At 38.9% G+C, this 14717-nt stretch overlaps 1 protein-coding gene across 4 annotated transcripts in view; it reads right to left on the bottom strand.

Moving 5' to 3' along the window:
* Nucleotides 1-375: 375 nt before the first annotated feature.
* Nucleotides 376-14717, bottom strand: part of GNL3L (G protein nucleolar 3 like) — a 91143-nt gene continuing 76801 nt past the window's right edge. For all 4 annotated transcript variants that reach the window (XM_063721424.1, XM_063721428.1, XM_054544628.2 and 1 more), the window contains one exon: nucleotides 376-1097. The gene's annotated coding sequence lies outside the window, so the exon portion shown is untranslated. The remainder of the gene's footprint in view (nucleotides 1098-14717) is intronic.

Raw genomic sequence — 14717 nt, 5'->3', positions numbered from 1 at the left:
ATACAATAATTTTTTACATGGTTCCTGTCATTTTACACCAAGGAAGATAACTGGTGTGCATGTGATGAAAACTGAGATGTGGATGGAAATCCAAAATGATTTTCCTACAATTATTTATTTATTTTTATCGAGAGAGGGCCTCTCTCTGTTGCCCAGGCTGGAGTGCAGTGGGGTGAGCACAACTCACTACAGCCTCAACCTCCTGGGTTCAAGCGATTCTCCCTCCTCAGCCTTCCAAGTAGCTGGGACTATGGGTGCAGGCCATCATGCCCGGCTCATTTTTGTAATTTTTGTACAGATGGGATTTTGCCATGTTGCTCAGGCTGTGTGTGTTCCAATTACTAGTGATGTGTAACAAAATACCCCAAAACTTAGTGGTTTAAAACAATCATTTTATTTTTCTCACAATTTTTGAGTCAGGAATTTGGGAAGGGCTCAGGTGGAAAATGTTCTCTTTGGGTCTTTCTTGCAGTTGTAGTTAGATGTCAGCTTGGGCTGCAGTCATCTGAAAACTTAACTGTACTGGATGTCCAAGAAGGCTCACTCAAATGGCTTATAGTCGATACTGCTTGTCAGCTAAGAGCTCAACTGAGCTGTTGACCAGAGTTTCTACATTTGGTCTCTACAGCATGACTGTCTCAGTTGGACTTCTTACATGGCAGCTCAGGGCTACAAGTATAAGTGTTCCAATTAATCAGGCAAAAGCTGCATCATTTTATATGACTTAGCCTAAAAGGTCACACAGCCATCATTTCTGCTATACGCTAATGACTGATAAATTCACAAGCCCACTCATATTCAAAGAGAGGAGAACTTGACTTCACCTCTTAATGGGGAAATGATAAGGTCTCATTGTATTAAAGTATGTGGGATGAGTGAGATTTCTGCAGCCATTTATGAAAAAGATAACCTGTCATTGTGTAGCGATCTGTTTCCTGCCAGGACTCTGACTAATAAAGTTTTTCTCCCAGAAAAGTTTTTCTTGATCTTTAAAAGAAACATAGAAAAAGGAAGGTCCACTTTATTCTTTGGACACAGCTTTCTTCATGTGTTGTCTGGAGCTGTGACAGCCATTGTGAAAACATGAGGAAGCTCACCTACAAAAAAGGCAGACAGGCTTTTAACCAAAAGACAGGCAATAACAAATGCTGGAGAGGATATGGAGAAAAGGGAACCTCACACACTATTGGTGGGAATGTAAATTAGTACAACCACTATGGAGAACAGTTTGGAAGTTCCTTTAAAAACTAAAAATAGAGCTACCATATGATCCAGCAATCCCGCTGCTGGGCATGTACTTAAAAGAAAGGAAATCATTATAAGGAAGAGATATCTGCACTCCCATGTCTGTTGCAGCACTGTTCATAATAGCTAAGATTTGGAAGCAGCCTAAGTGTCCATCAACAGATGAATGGATAAAGAAAATGTGGTACATACACACAATGGAGTACTGTTTGGCCATTAAAAAAGAATGAGAACCAGTCCATTTGCAACAACATGGAATTGGAGGCCATTATGTTAAGTGAAATAAGTCAGGCACAGAAAGACAAACATTGCATGTTCTCACTTATTTGTGGGAGCTAAAAATTAAACAATTGAACCCACAGAGAGAGAGAGTATAAGGATGGTTACCAGAAGCTGGGAAGGGTAATGGGGGTGTGGGGGGTGGTGAGAGAGAAGTTGGGGTGGTTAATGGGTACAAAATAAAAATAGAAAGAATGAATAAGATCTAGAATTTGATAGCACACCAGGGTGACTATGGTCTCTAATAATTTAACTGCACATTTTAAAATAACTGAAAGAGTATAACTGTATTGTTTGTAACACAAAGGATAAATGCTTGAATGGATGGATACCCCATTTTCCATGATGTGATTATTACACATTGCAAGCCTGTATCAGCAAATTTCATGTACCCCATTATTATATATACCTACTATGTACCCACAAAAAATAAAAACAAATAAATAAATAAAACAGGCAGACATATTTCAAATAGCCAAGTGAAAGGTGGAAAAAACCTGGGGCCTTAATGTTTCTGCTAGCGAATAGCACCCCAAAAAATCTAACTTCTTTGTACCAGTGCCTGGTTCACTATAATCTGCATCATCCTCTAGCAATGCTAATGGCTGCCTCAGTCTTTCTGTGGACTTCCCAGATTATAATTGGCACCAGGTAACATCCATATCCCTAGATCTGTTTCCCACCTAACTCCATCCCCATATCATATCTCTACCTCAGGAAACAAAACATCCTCAATTGAGGGTATAGAAGTGTGTAAAACAGGCTGGGCACAGTGGCTCACACCCATAATCCCAGCATTTTGGAAGGCCGAGGCAAGAGGATTGCTTAAGCCCAGGAATTCAAGACCAGCCTGAGCAATACAGTGAGACCTTGTCTTTAAAAATTAAAAAAAAAAAAAAGAATTGTGCAAAACAGAATGTATAAGCCCCCATCCTCCCTACTCCTGTAACTCCTACACCCACAGTTAATGTTTGTACCTATATTTCCAAAAGTTTTTATATAAACAAAAAATAATTATTTACAGAAATGAGATTAACATACTATTGTGAAACTTTCTCTTTTTGCTTAATAAATTGTCATCATCTTTCCATGTCGTGTTAAACAGACACTTTATTATTTTTAAAAGCAGCTTAGTAATTTTATGTATATGTTGTATATACCATTACTTAATAATTTCATTGTTGATATTTAGATTATTTCCAATTCCTTATTGTGAACAATAATGTAATAAATGTCTTTGTGTATATATATATATATATATATATATATATATATATACACACATACTTGTATATTTCTGTAGAATAAAATCTAAAAGTGCATCAAAGGGTATACATGCTTAATATTCTGATACATGCTGCCAAATTGCCTCCAAAAGGTTCTACCAGTTTACACTCCCACCATCTGTGTATGAGTATCCATTTCCCCTCACTAACCCTAGGTTTTAGCAAATCTGGCAAGTGAAAACTGGTATCATGGTGCTTTAATTTTTATTATAAGTGAGATTGAGCCCCTTCTTAGATATTTATTGCCCATTTGTGGGTTTTTTTTTTAAACAGGGTCTCACTCTGCCACCCAGGCTGGAGTGCAATGGCACAATCATAGCTCACTATGGACCTGAACTCCTGGACTCAAGGGATCCTCCTGCCTCAGCCTCCCAAGTAGCTGGGATGACAGGTGTATGCCACCATGTTTGGCAATTTTTTTTTAATTTTTTTGTAGAGATGGTGTCTCACTACGTTGCCCAGCCTGGTCTCCAACTCCTGGGCTCCAACTCCTCCTGCCTCAGCCTCTCAAAGCACTGGGATTACAGGTATGAGCCACCATGCCCAGCCCAGTCCATTTGTGTTTCTTCTGGGAATTGTCTATTTGTGTTCTTTATCCATTTTTCTATTGTGATCTAGTGCTTACTTTTGAGCATAGAAGTCATGTGATCAGAACTAGACTCCAAGAAGATCAATCTTACTGTAGGGAAAATGACTAGAGGCAAGATTACCACATCACCTAGAACATGGATCTGTTGAAAAGAGAAAATTAATAAGACTTCGAAGGAAAGGGCTGACTCTAGGCTGATGCTCAAGTTTCTGTTTGGATAACTGAGCAGAGAGAGGGGCTATTTGCTGACTTGGGAAAGCCAGGAGGAGGAGCAAGTTTAGAAGGACTAGGGGGATGAAGATGATAAGCAGAGTTTAATATATGTTGAGTTTCAGATACTTGCAAGACTGCCAGGGCAGATAATCAGGAGGCCTTCAAATATAAATGTCTAGAGCTCAAGAGGGAGGAATGAGCAAGAGGGAAAGATCTAGGAGCCATCAGCATACAGATGATAACTGAAGCCAGCTCCTATATGTGGCCTCTCCAGCATGGGAAAGCCAGGGGAATAAATGAGATTTTTTTAACTGAGAGCTAAATTTTTTTAAAGTACTCAAATTTAGAGAATAGGAAGGAAAAGAATATATAAAAGAGACTGAGAAAGGCCCATGAAGAAGACTGAAAGAGACCCATTGGAATAGTGGGAGAATCAGTGTCTTAGTCTGTTTGGGCTGCTACAACAAAATACCATAAACTGGATAGCTTATAAATAACAGAAACATATTTTGTACAGGTCCGAAGGTGTAGAGGTCCAAGATCCAAGTGCTGGCAATTTCAGTGTCTGGTGAGGGCTCATTCCCCATAGATGGTGATTTCTAGCCGTGTTCTCACACAGTGGAAGAGGCAAACAAGATCCTTCAGGCCTCTTTCATAAAGGTACTAATCCCATTTATGAGGTCTCCTCATTATTTAATCACCTCCCAAAGGCTCTACCTCTTAATTCCATCACCTTGGAGGTTAGGTTTCAACATATGAATTTGCGGGAAGGGAGTACACATTCAGACCCCAGCAACCAGAGAAGTTTCTGAAAGCCAGAGTAAGTTTCTAGCGGGGGGGGGAAATTGTCAACAGAGATAAATGTGGTGACAAGGAGAGAGAAAACACAGCTAAAAGCCACTGAATTTAACAAGTAAGAGATAGTTGGTTGATGGTGGTAGATGCAATTATAGTAGAGGGGCAGAGGGAAAAGCCAAATCACAGTGGGTTGATGAGTGGGTAAAAGGTGAGGAAACATAAGTGTGGACAACTCATTCAAGAAATTGTTTTGTGTGAAGGAGAAGGGTTATGGGGAAGTAGCCAAAGGGATGTGGGTTTCCTTTTTCCAATGGAAAAATATTGAACATCCTCCAATGCTAATAGAAGGTAAGTTGAAACTTCTGAAAAGAAAGGGATAATTGGTGAAGTAGCTGAAGAAACAGAAGGGGATGGGATCCAGGCACAAGCACAGAAGTTTTCTCTTTCCCCAGATTCTTGGCACATGGACTTGAAATCTAAAGAACAGCCTCCTTCTTGGTTAAGAATGACCTTTTCCTTTTCCCACACAAATAACAAGCCAGTTTAAGTAGTGGACCAGTTAGCCAGTTGCTTCCCACTACACAAAAGGAAACAATATCATGGGATTAAATCTCTGCTAATTAACTCAGATTTCTATAAGAAACTTCTCAACTAACTGGTGAAGCAAAAATTGGTCCCATCCTCTCTACCAAAGTTAACTGACATGGAAATAAACACAATAGTAACAAACCCCTTACAAGCTCATACTATTTATGGAATATTTTTGCAATTGTGCACACTCATACCCCCCAGGCCCTGAGGCTAACACTATCCAGCTGACTTGGGGAGAAGGAGCCAGGGTTAGCAGTAGCCTTACTCTCAAAGCCTAAAACTGAATAATGCACAGTGTAAGGCGGTCTACAACAAGTCATCTAGTTTATTATCAAAATAAAAATATTTTAATGTGCCTGTTAAGGAGTTGCTAGGTTCAGGGGGAAAAAAAACTAAAACAGGAACAAAAACTACTTAAAAGTAGAAATAATTTTGCCAAAATACTTTTCAAATATATTTAAACAAGACTTCCTGTCTCTATCCACGGGCAGTTAGTTACTTTTCCCCTTAGTGAGTGTGAGTGACTAACGCACTCCAATTACAAGAAATGGAAAAACCATGAAATGAAAGGCAATTCCAAATAAGTTAAAATATTATGCTGTTTGGTACATATAATATGTTCCTTATTTTGAACATGCAGAAAGGTATGCAATTTTTATTTTTAAAAAATTGGTTTTTCCTTTCTCCTGCCAAATAAATGCTGAACAAATATTTAAAGAATATCAGTTTGAAGAAGAACCCTTTCTGTAGCCTGCTTGTGGTGCCCATATGGCGGGCATTGCCCTTGCCAGACCTTCTCACTGTGCCCAGAGAACACTGAACCTCTTATTCACCACCTCTTGCCTATCCAGCCATATCATTCAATGAGTTCCTCCAGCTCTGTGCTAGATACCACAAGAGAGACGAACTGAAACCATGATAATATTAAAATCACAGGAGAGTTGATTAGTTTCAAAGTGATGACATCCGTGAAACAGCTAACAGACTGCCTGGCACATAACAAATGCTTGCTGGAAATATTTTACTTTTTCAGTTATATTTTCCAGGTTTCAGAAAAGCTGTTGACACAGGCTTCTCCTGGGATTCAGAAGTACTGGCTTCTGGGAGTGGTGGTGGGCATCAGTAATCCCAGCTACTCGGGAGGCTGAGGTAGGAGAATCACTTGAACCCGGGAGGCAAAGATTGCAGTGAGCTGAGATTGCGCCACAGCACTCCAGCCTGGGCAACAGAGTGAGACTCTGTCTCAGAAGAAAAAAAAAAGAAAGTAAGTACTGGCTTCTGGGAAAATTCCCTTCATCTGTTTTCGAAGGTAAAGAAAATGCACAGACTAGATGAAAAGCAGAGGTGGAAATACTTAGTAGAGATAAAGGGGAAGACTTCATCTCCAGTTAACTCCATCAACATCTCCAGCCTTTCATTGGGTTTTTAAAATTTTTTTATTGTAAAGTACACATATAAGGTGCTGTGAAACACAGTTTGACAGTTACTCTAAAAGTTAAACATGGAGTTGCCATATGACCCAGCAATTCCACTCCTAGGTATTTACCCAAAAGAAATGAAAACTAGTACTCAAATACATGTACATGTATGTTCATAGCAACACTATTCACAATAGCCAAAAGGTGGAAAGAGCCCAAATGTCCATCAACAGATGAATGGAGAAACAAACTGTGGTATTTACTTACAATGAAATATTATTCAGCCATGAAAAGGAATGAAAAACTGATACATGCTACAACATGGATGAGCCACAAAATCATTACGCTAAGTGAAAGAAGCTAAACACAAAAGATCACATATTTAATGATTCTATTTAATATGAGGTATTCAGAACAGATAAATGCATAGAAAAAGAATGTAGATTGGTAGTTTCCAGATGCTGGGGAAGTGGGGAATGGGAATTGATTTCTTGATGGTAATAGGGTTTTCTTTTGGGGTGATGAGAATGTTGTGAAACTAGATAGATGGAGTAGTTGCACAGTAGTGCCACTGAAGAGGACACTTTAAACTAGTTTCAGGTGTTTGGCAATCATGGCAGACAGAGGGTAGGATTAGATTGCAGCTCTGGACAGAGCAGCTTGTGGAAGCTCACGTTGTAAATTTCAGCTCCAGATCAACTGCAAGAACAAACCAGCAATCCCAAGAGGACCCAAAGACCATCTGAAGGAAGCAGACTGCACCTGCAGGACCCGGGAGACACCCCAAATACTGTGGGTGCCCAAACAGCTGAAGTGGGAAAGGGAGACCCTCCTCTCCTGAACACACACTCCCACTGGAGAAGCTGAAGGTCTGTTTGAAGGACAAGTTTCTGACTTTACCTGGAGTTGAGTCAATTTAGAGAGCCGAGTGAAATATAGGGGTAGAGGAAGCAGCAGAAAGGCCTGGGGAGCTGGCTGTGAGGAATAGCCTCACAGGCTATTCCTGCCTGGCACCACAGGGATCCATCGGGATGGTGACCAGAGGAGCAGGGGGTAAAGCTCCACAGGGAGAAGGAAATCTCTAGATGAACTTTGTAACAATTTGAACAGGCAAGAAGCCTCCTGATCAGAACTCATGGGAGGGCGCAAATCCAGTGTGCAGACTCCACAAGCAGGGGAAGAACCAAGCCCTTTTCTATCACAGCTGGAAGGTGACTAGCCGGGGGCAAGTTTTCAAGCCTGTCATGTCCTCCGCCTGGAAACAGACTTGGGGCTGTTGTGGGGACATGGTGGGTATGAGACAGGCCCTTCGTTTGCTGGGAGCTGGGTGAGATCTGTGACTGCTGGCCTTCCCTCACTTCCCTGACAACCTGCATGACTCAGTTGAGGCAGCCATAATTCTCCTAGGTAATCAACTCCAGTGACCTGGGAATCTCACCTCCATCCCCCACAGACCCACAGCAAGACCCACCCAAGGAGAGTCTGAGCTCAGACACACCTAGCCCCACTCCCACCTGAATGGTCCTTCCCTATCCACCCTGGTAGTGGAAGACAAAGGTTATATAATCTTGGGAGTTTTAAGGCCCTGCCCATTGCTGGTCCCTGTCTATATTACTACAGTGGATGCTTTCTGGAAACCACCACCTCCTGACAGGAGGTCAACCAGCACAAAAAAAGAGCATTAAACCAACAAAGCTAAGAACCCTCACAGAATCTATTGCACACCCCCCACCCCGCCCCTGCCACCTCCACAGGAACAGGCGCTGGTATACACAGCTGAGAGACCCACAGATGGTTCATGTTCACATGATATGACTCTGCGGACAACCCCCAGTACCAGCCGGGAGCCAGGTAGATTCGCTGGGTAGCTAGACCCAGAAGACAGACAACATTCAATGCATTTCGACTCATAGGAAGCCACATCCATAGGAAAAGGGGGAGACTAATACATCAAGGGAACATCCCTTCAGCCTTAGACCTTCCCTCTAACAGAGCCTACCCAAATGAGAAGGAACCAGAAAACCAACCCTGGTAATATGACACAACAAGACGCTTCAACACCCAACAAAAAATCACACTAGTTCACCAGCAATGGATCCAAACCAAGAAGTCCCAGATTTATCTGAAAAAGAGTTCAGGAGGTTAGTTATTAAGCTAATCAGGGAGGGACCAGAGAAAGACGAAACCCAATGCAAGGAAATCCAAGAACATGATACAAGAATTGAAGAGAGAAATATTCAAAGAAATAGATAGCTTAAACACAAAACAGTCAAAAATTCAGGAAAGTTTGGACACAATTTTAGAAATGCAAAATGCTCTGGGAAAGTCTCAGCAATAGAACTGGACAAGTAGAAGAAAGAAATTCAGAGCTCAAAGACAAGGTCTTCGAATTAACCTAATCCAACAAAGACAAAGAAAAAAAGAATAAGAAAATATGAACAAAGTCTCCAAGGAGTCTGGGATTATGTTAAACAACCAAACATAAGAATAATCAGTGTTCCTGAGAAAGAAGAGAACCATAAAAGCTTGGAAAACATATTCAGTGGCATAATCAAGAAAAATTTCCCCGGCCTTGCTAGAGACCTAGACATCCAAATACAAGAAGCACAAAGAATACCTGGAAAATTCATCGCAAAAAGATCCTCGCCTAGGCACATTGTCATAAGGTTATCCAAAATTAAGATGAAAGAAAGAATTTTAAGAGCTGCGAGACAAAAGCACCAGGTAACCTATAATGGAAAACTTAGCAGATTAACATCAGATTTCTCAGCAGAAACCCTACAAGCTAGAAGGGATTGGGGCCCTATCTTCAGCCTCCTCAAACAAAACAATTATCAGCCAAGAATTTTGTATCCAGCAAAACTAAGCATCATATATGAAGGAAAGATACAGTCATTTTCAGACAAACAAATGCTGAGAGAATTCACCATTACCAAGCCACCACTACAGGAATTGCTAAAAGGAACTCTAAATCTTGAAACAAATCCTGGAAACACATCAAAACAGAACCTCTTTAAAGCATAAATCACACAGGACCTATAAAACAAAAATACATGTTAAAAAGCAAAAACAAAAAACAAAAAAATCAAAGTACATGGGCAACAAAAAGCATGATGAAAGTAACAGTACCTCACATTTCAATACTAACATTGAATGTAAATGGCCTAAATGCCCCACTTAAAAGATGCAGAATGGATAAGAACTCACCAACCATCTGCTGCCTTCAGGAGACTCACCTAACACATAAGGACTAACATAAAGTAAAGGGGTGGGAAAAGGCATTTCATGCAAATGGACACCAAAAGCAAGCAGGGATAGCTATTCTTATAACAGACAAAACAAATTTTAAAGCAACAGCAGCTAGAAGAGACAAAGAGGGACATTATATAATGGTAAAAGGCCTTGTCCAACAGGAAAATGTCACAATCCTAAACATATATGCACCTAACACTGGAGATCCCAAATTTATAAAACAATTATTAATAGACCTAAGAAATGAGATAGACAGCAACACAATAATAGTGGGGGACTTCAGTACTCCACTGACAGCACTAGACAGGTCATCAAGACAGAAAGTGAACAAAGAAATAATGGATTTAAACTACACCTTGGAACAAATTGACTTAACAGATATATACAGAACATTTCATCCAACAACCACAGAATACACATTCTATTCAACAGCACATGGAACTTTCTCCAAGGTAGACCATATGATAGGCCATAAAATGAGCCTCAGTAAATTTAAGAAAATTGAAATTATGTCAAGCACTCCCTCAGACCACAGTGGAATAAGACTGGAAATCAACTCCAAAAGGAAACTTCAGAATTATATCAAGCACTCTCTCAGACCACAGTGGAATGAAACTGGAAATCAACTCCAAAAGGAACTTTCAGAACCATGCAAATAAATGAAAATTAAATAATCTGCTCCTGAATGAGCATTGGGTCAAAAATGAAATCAAGAAGGAAATTTAAAAATTCTTTGAACTGAGAGAATAATGACACAACCTATCAAAACCTCGGGGATACAGCAAAGGCAATGCTAAGAGGAAAGTTCATAGTCCTAAGTGCCTACATCAAAAAGACTTAAAGAGCACAAACTGACATTCTAAGTTCACACCTCAAGGAACTAGAGAAACAAGAATAAGCCAAACCCAAACCCAACAGAAGAAAGGAAATTACCAAGATCAGAGCAGAACTAAATGAAATTGAAACAAACAAACAAAAAATACAAAAGATAAATAAAACAAAAATCTGGTTCCTTGAAAAGATAAATAAAATGGATAGAGCATTAGCAAGATTAACCAAGAAAAGAAGAGAGAAAACCCAAATAACCTCACTAAGAAATGAAACAGGAGATATTACAACTGACACCACTGAAATACAAAAGATCATTCAAGGGTACTATGAACACCTTTATGCAAATAAAGTAGAAAACCTAGAAGAGGTAGATAAATTCCTGGAAAAATACAACCCTTCTAGCTTAAATCAGGAAGAATTAGATACCCTGAACAGACCAATAACAAGCAGCGAGGCTGAAATGGTAATTTAAAAATTACCAACAAAAAAAAAGTCCAAGACCAGACAGATTCATAGCAGAATTCTACCAGACATTCAAAGAAGAAGTGGTACCAATCCTTTTGACACTATTCCACAAGATAGAGAAAAAAGGAACTCTCCCTAATTCATTTTATGAAGCTAGCATCACCCCAATACCAAAACCAGGAAAGGATATAACCAAAAAAGAAAACTACAGACAAATATCCTTGATGAACATAGATGCTAAAATCCTTAACAAACTACTAGCTAACAGAATCCAACAACATATCAAAAAGATAATCCAGCATGATCAAGTGGGTTTCATATCAGGGATGCAGGTGTGATTTAACATACACAAGTCAATAAATGTGATACACCACATAAACAGAATTAAAACAAAAATCACATGATCACCTCAATAGATGCAGAAAAAGCATTCGACAAAATCCAGCATCACTTTGATTAAAACTCTCAGCAAAATCGGCATACAAGGGACATATCTTAGTGTAATAAAAGCCATCTATGACAAACCCACAGCCAACATAATACTGAATGGGGAAAAGTTGAAAGCATTCCCTCTGAGAACTGGAAAAAGACAAGGATACCTACTCTCACTACTCCTCTTCAATACAGTGCTAGAAGTCCTAGCCAGAGCAATCAGACAACAAAAAGAAATAAAAGGCATCCAAATCGCTAAAGAGGAAGTCAAACTGTCACTGTTTGCTGACGATATGATCGTTTACCTTGAAAACCCTAAGGACTCCTCCAGAAAGCTCCTAGAACTGATAAAAAAAAAAACTCAGCCAAGTTTCTGGATACAAAATTAATGTACACAAATCAATAGCTTTGCTATATACCAACAGCGACCAAGCAGAGAATCAAATCAAGAACTTAACCCCTTTTACAATAGCTGCAAAAATAAAATACTTAGGAATATACCTAACCAAGAATGTGAAAGACCTCTACAAGGAAAACTACAAAACACTGCTGAAAGAAATCACAGACGACACTAACAAATGGAAACACATCCCATGCTCATGGATGGGTAGAATAAATATTGTGAAAATGACCATACTGCCAAAAGCAATCTACAAATTCAACACAATCCCATCAAAATACCACCATCATTCCACACAGAATTAGAAAAAACAATGCTAAAATTGATATGGAAACAAAAAAGAGCCCACAAAGCCAAAGCAAGACTAAGCAAAAAGAACAACTGTGGAGGCATCACACTACCTGATTTTAAACTATACTATAAGGCCATAGTCACCAAAACAGTGTAGTACTGGTATAAAAATAGGCACATAGACCAATGGAACAGAATAGAGAACCCAGAAATAAACCCAAATACTTACAGCCAACTGATCTTCAACAAAGCAAACAAAAACATAAAGCAGGGAAAGGACAGCCTATTCAACAAATCGTGCTGGGATAATTGGCTAGCCACATGTAGGAGAATGAAACTGGATCCTCATCTCTCACCTTATACAAAAATCAACTCAAGATAAATTAAGGACTTAAACCTAAGACCTGAAACTATAAAAATTCTAGAAGATAACATTGGAAAAACCCTTCTAGACATTGGCTTAGGCAAGGATTTCATGGCCAAGAATCCAAAAGCAAATGCAATACAAACAGAGATGAATAGCTGGGACCTAATTAAACTAAAGAGCTTTGCAAGGCAAAAGGAACAGTCAGCAGAGTAAACAGACAACCCACAGAGTGGGAGAAAATTTATACAATGTATACATCTGACAAAGGACTAATATCCAGAATCTACAAAACTCAAATCAGTAAGAAAAAAAAAAAATAATCCCATCAAAACACGGGATAAGGACATGAACAGACAATTCTCAAAAGAAGATATACAAATGGCCAACAAACACATGAAAAAAATGCTCAACATCACTAATGATCAGGGAAATGCAAATCAAAACCACAATGAGATATTGCCTTACTCCTGCAAGAATGGCCATAATCAAAATATCAAAAAACAGTAGATATTGGTGTGGATGCAGTGAACAGGGAACACTTCTACACTGCTGGTGGGAATGTAAACTAGTACAGCCACTACGGAAAACAGTGTGGAGATTCCTTAAAGAACTAAAAGTAGAACTACCATTTGATCCAGCAATCCCACTACTGGGTATCTACCCAAAGGAAAAGAAGTCATTATTCAAAAAAGATACTTGCACACACGTTTATAGCAGCAAAATCCACAACTGCAAAATCGTGGAACCAACCCAAATGCCCATCAATAAACGAGTGGATAAAGAAACTGTGGTATATGTATATATGATGGAATACTATGCAGCCCTAAAAAGGAATGAATTAACAGTATTTGCAGTGACCTGGATGAGATTGGAGACTATTATTCTAAGTGAAGTAACTCAAGAATGGAAAACAAAGTATCGTATGTTCTCACTGATATGTGGGAGCTAAGCTGTGAGGATGCAAAGGCATAAGAATGATACAATGGACTTTGGGGACTCGGGGGAAAGAGTAGGAGGGGGGCAAGGGATAAAAGACTATAAATATGCTGCAGAGTATACTACTTGGGTGAAGGGTGCACCAGAATCTCACAAATTACCACTAAAGAACTTACTCATGTAACCAAATACCACCTGTACCCCAATAACTTACGGAAAAATAAAAAATAATAAATAAAATTGTTAGTTTTATGGTTATGTGAACTTCACCTCAATAAAAAATTTTAATTTAAAAACTTAAAGTGTCATATATAAAGGCAATTTAAAAATAATGACACGTATCTCCATGTGGAAAGTGCCAGGCAAAAAAAAGAAAAAGTAAAGACATGACTACCCAGGTACATATTACCTTAAAAGCCCTTCCCAATACACACAGCACTCCCTCTATACAAAAACAACCACTACCCTAAATTTTGTAGTTTCTTGTTTCTATTTAATTTGTTAGCTATGTTTGTATCCTTATATAACTTGTTTTGCCTGTTTTTGAATTTTATATCAAAGATTATTTTATGTTTTCTTTTATGACTTGCTTTTTCAGTTAACATGTTTCTGAGCTTCATACACGTTGGCCCATGTAAAAGTAAATTATTCATTTCACTGCTGTATGTGCTTCATTGTCTAAATAAACCACAATTTTATTTATTTATTCATTCTACTTCTGATGTACTTTTATATTGCTTCTAATTTTCTATTACAAACAATGTTACAATAGGCATTTTTATACATGACTCCTCATGTAAATATGTGAGATTCTCTAGAGCTGTGCTATGCAATAAGGTAGCCACCAGCTACACGTGACTTGCATTTATTTATTTATTTATTTATTGGAGCAGACTCATAGAACCCAATATTTTATTCAATGGTTATAATCTGTTAACATTTTTATTTATTATGATGATCAAATTGCCTCAGATCTGACCAGTGGAAACTCCTTCAAGGTGACTCCTATGTCCTTGTGACATGCACCTACCATCTGGAGGACATTTCCTTACTTTCTGCCACCACAAGATGTTCCAGCCTTATAACTTCCCTGATCCAGCCCTGGAATCAGCTATTATTCCAAGGCATTCTGAGTCCTTTTTAGTCAGAAGTAATACTTAAAATCCAGGATCTGGGTCCTAGGTGTGCCCATTGCTACAATAGGGAAATTTTTTCTTTCAATTCAGCAACAAAGTCAAAATGAGCAATTTTTCTTTCTGCCCTTCTGCTTGACAGGGTTTACTTCTCCTTTACCTTTACACTAAGGTGCAGTCTTTAGAAATTT

Source organism: Pongo abelii, chromosome X, assembly GCF_028885655.2.
Source record: "Pongo abelii isolate AG06213 chromosome X, NHGRI_mPonAbe1-v2.0_pri, whole genome shotgun sequence".
NCBI classification, from domain to species: Eukaryota; Metazoa; Chordata; class Mammalia; order Primates; family Hominidae; genus Pongo; species Pongo abelii.
Note: the sequence above shows the minus strand (reverse complement) of the source record. Positions and strands in the feature narration are given on the sequence as shown.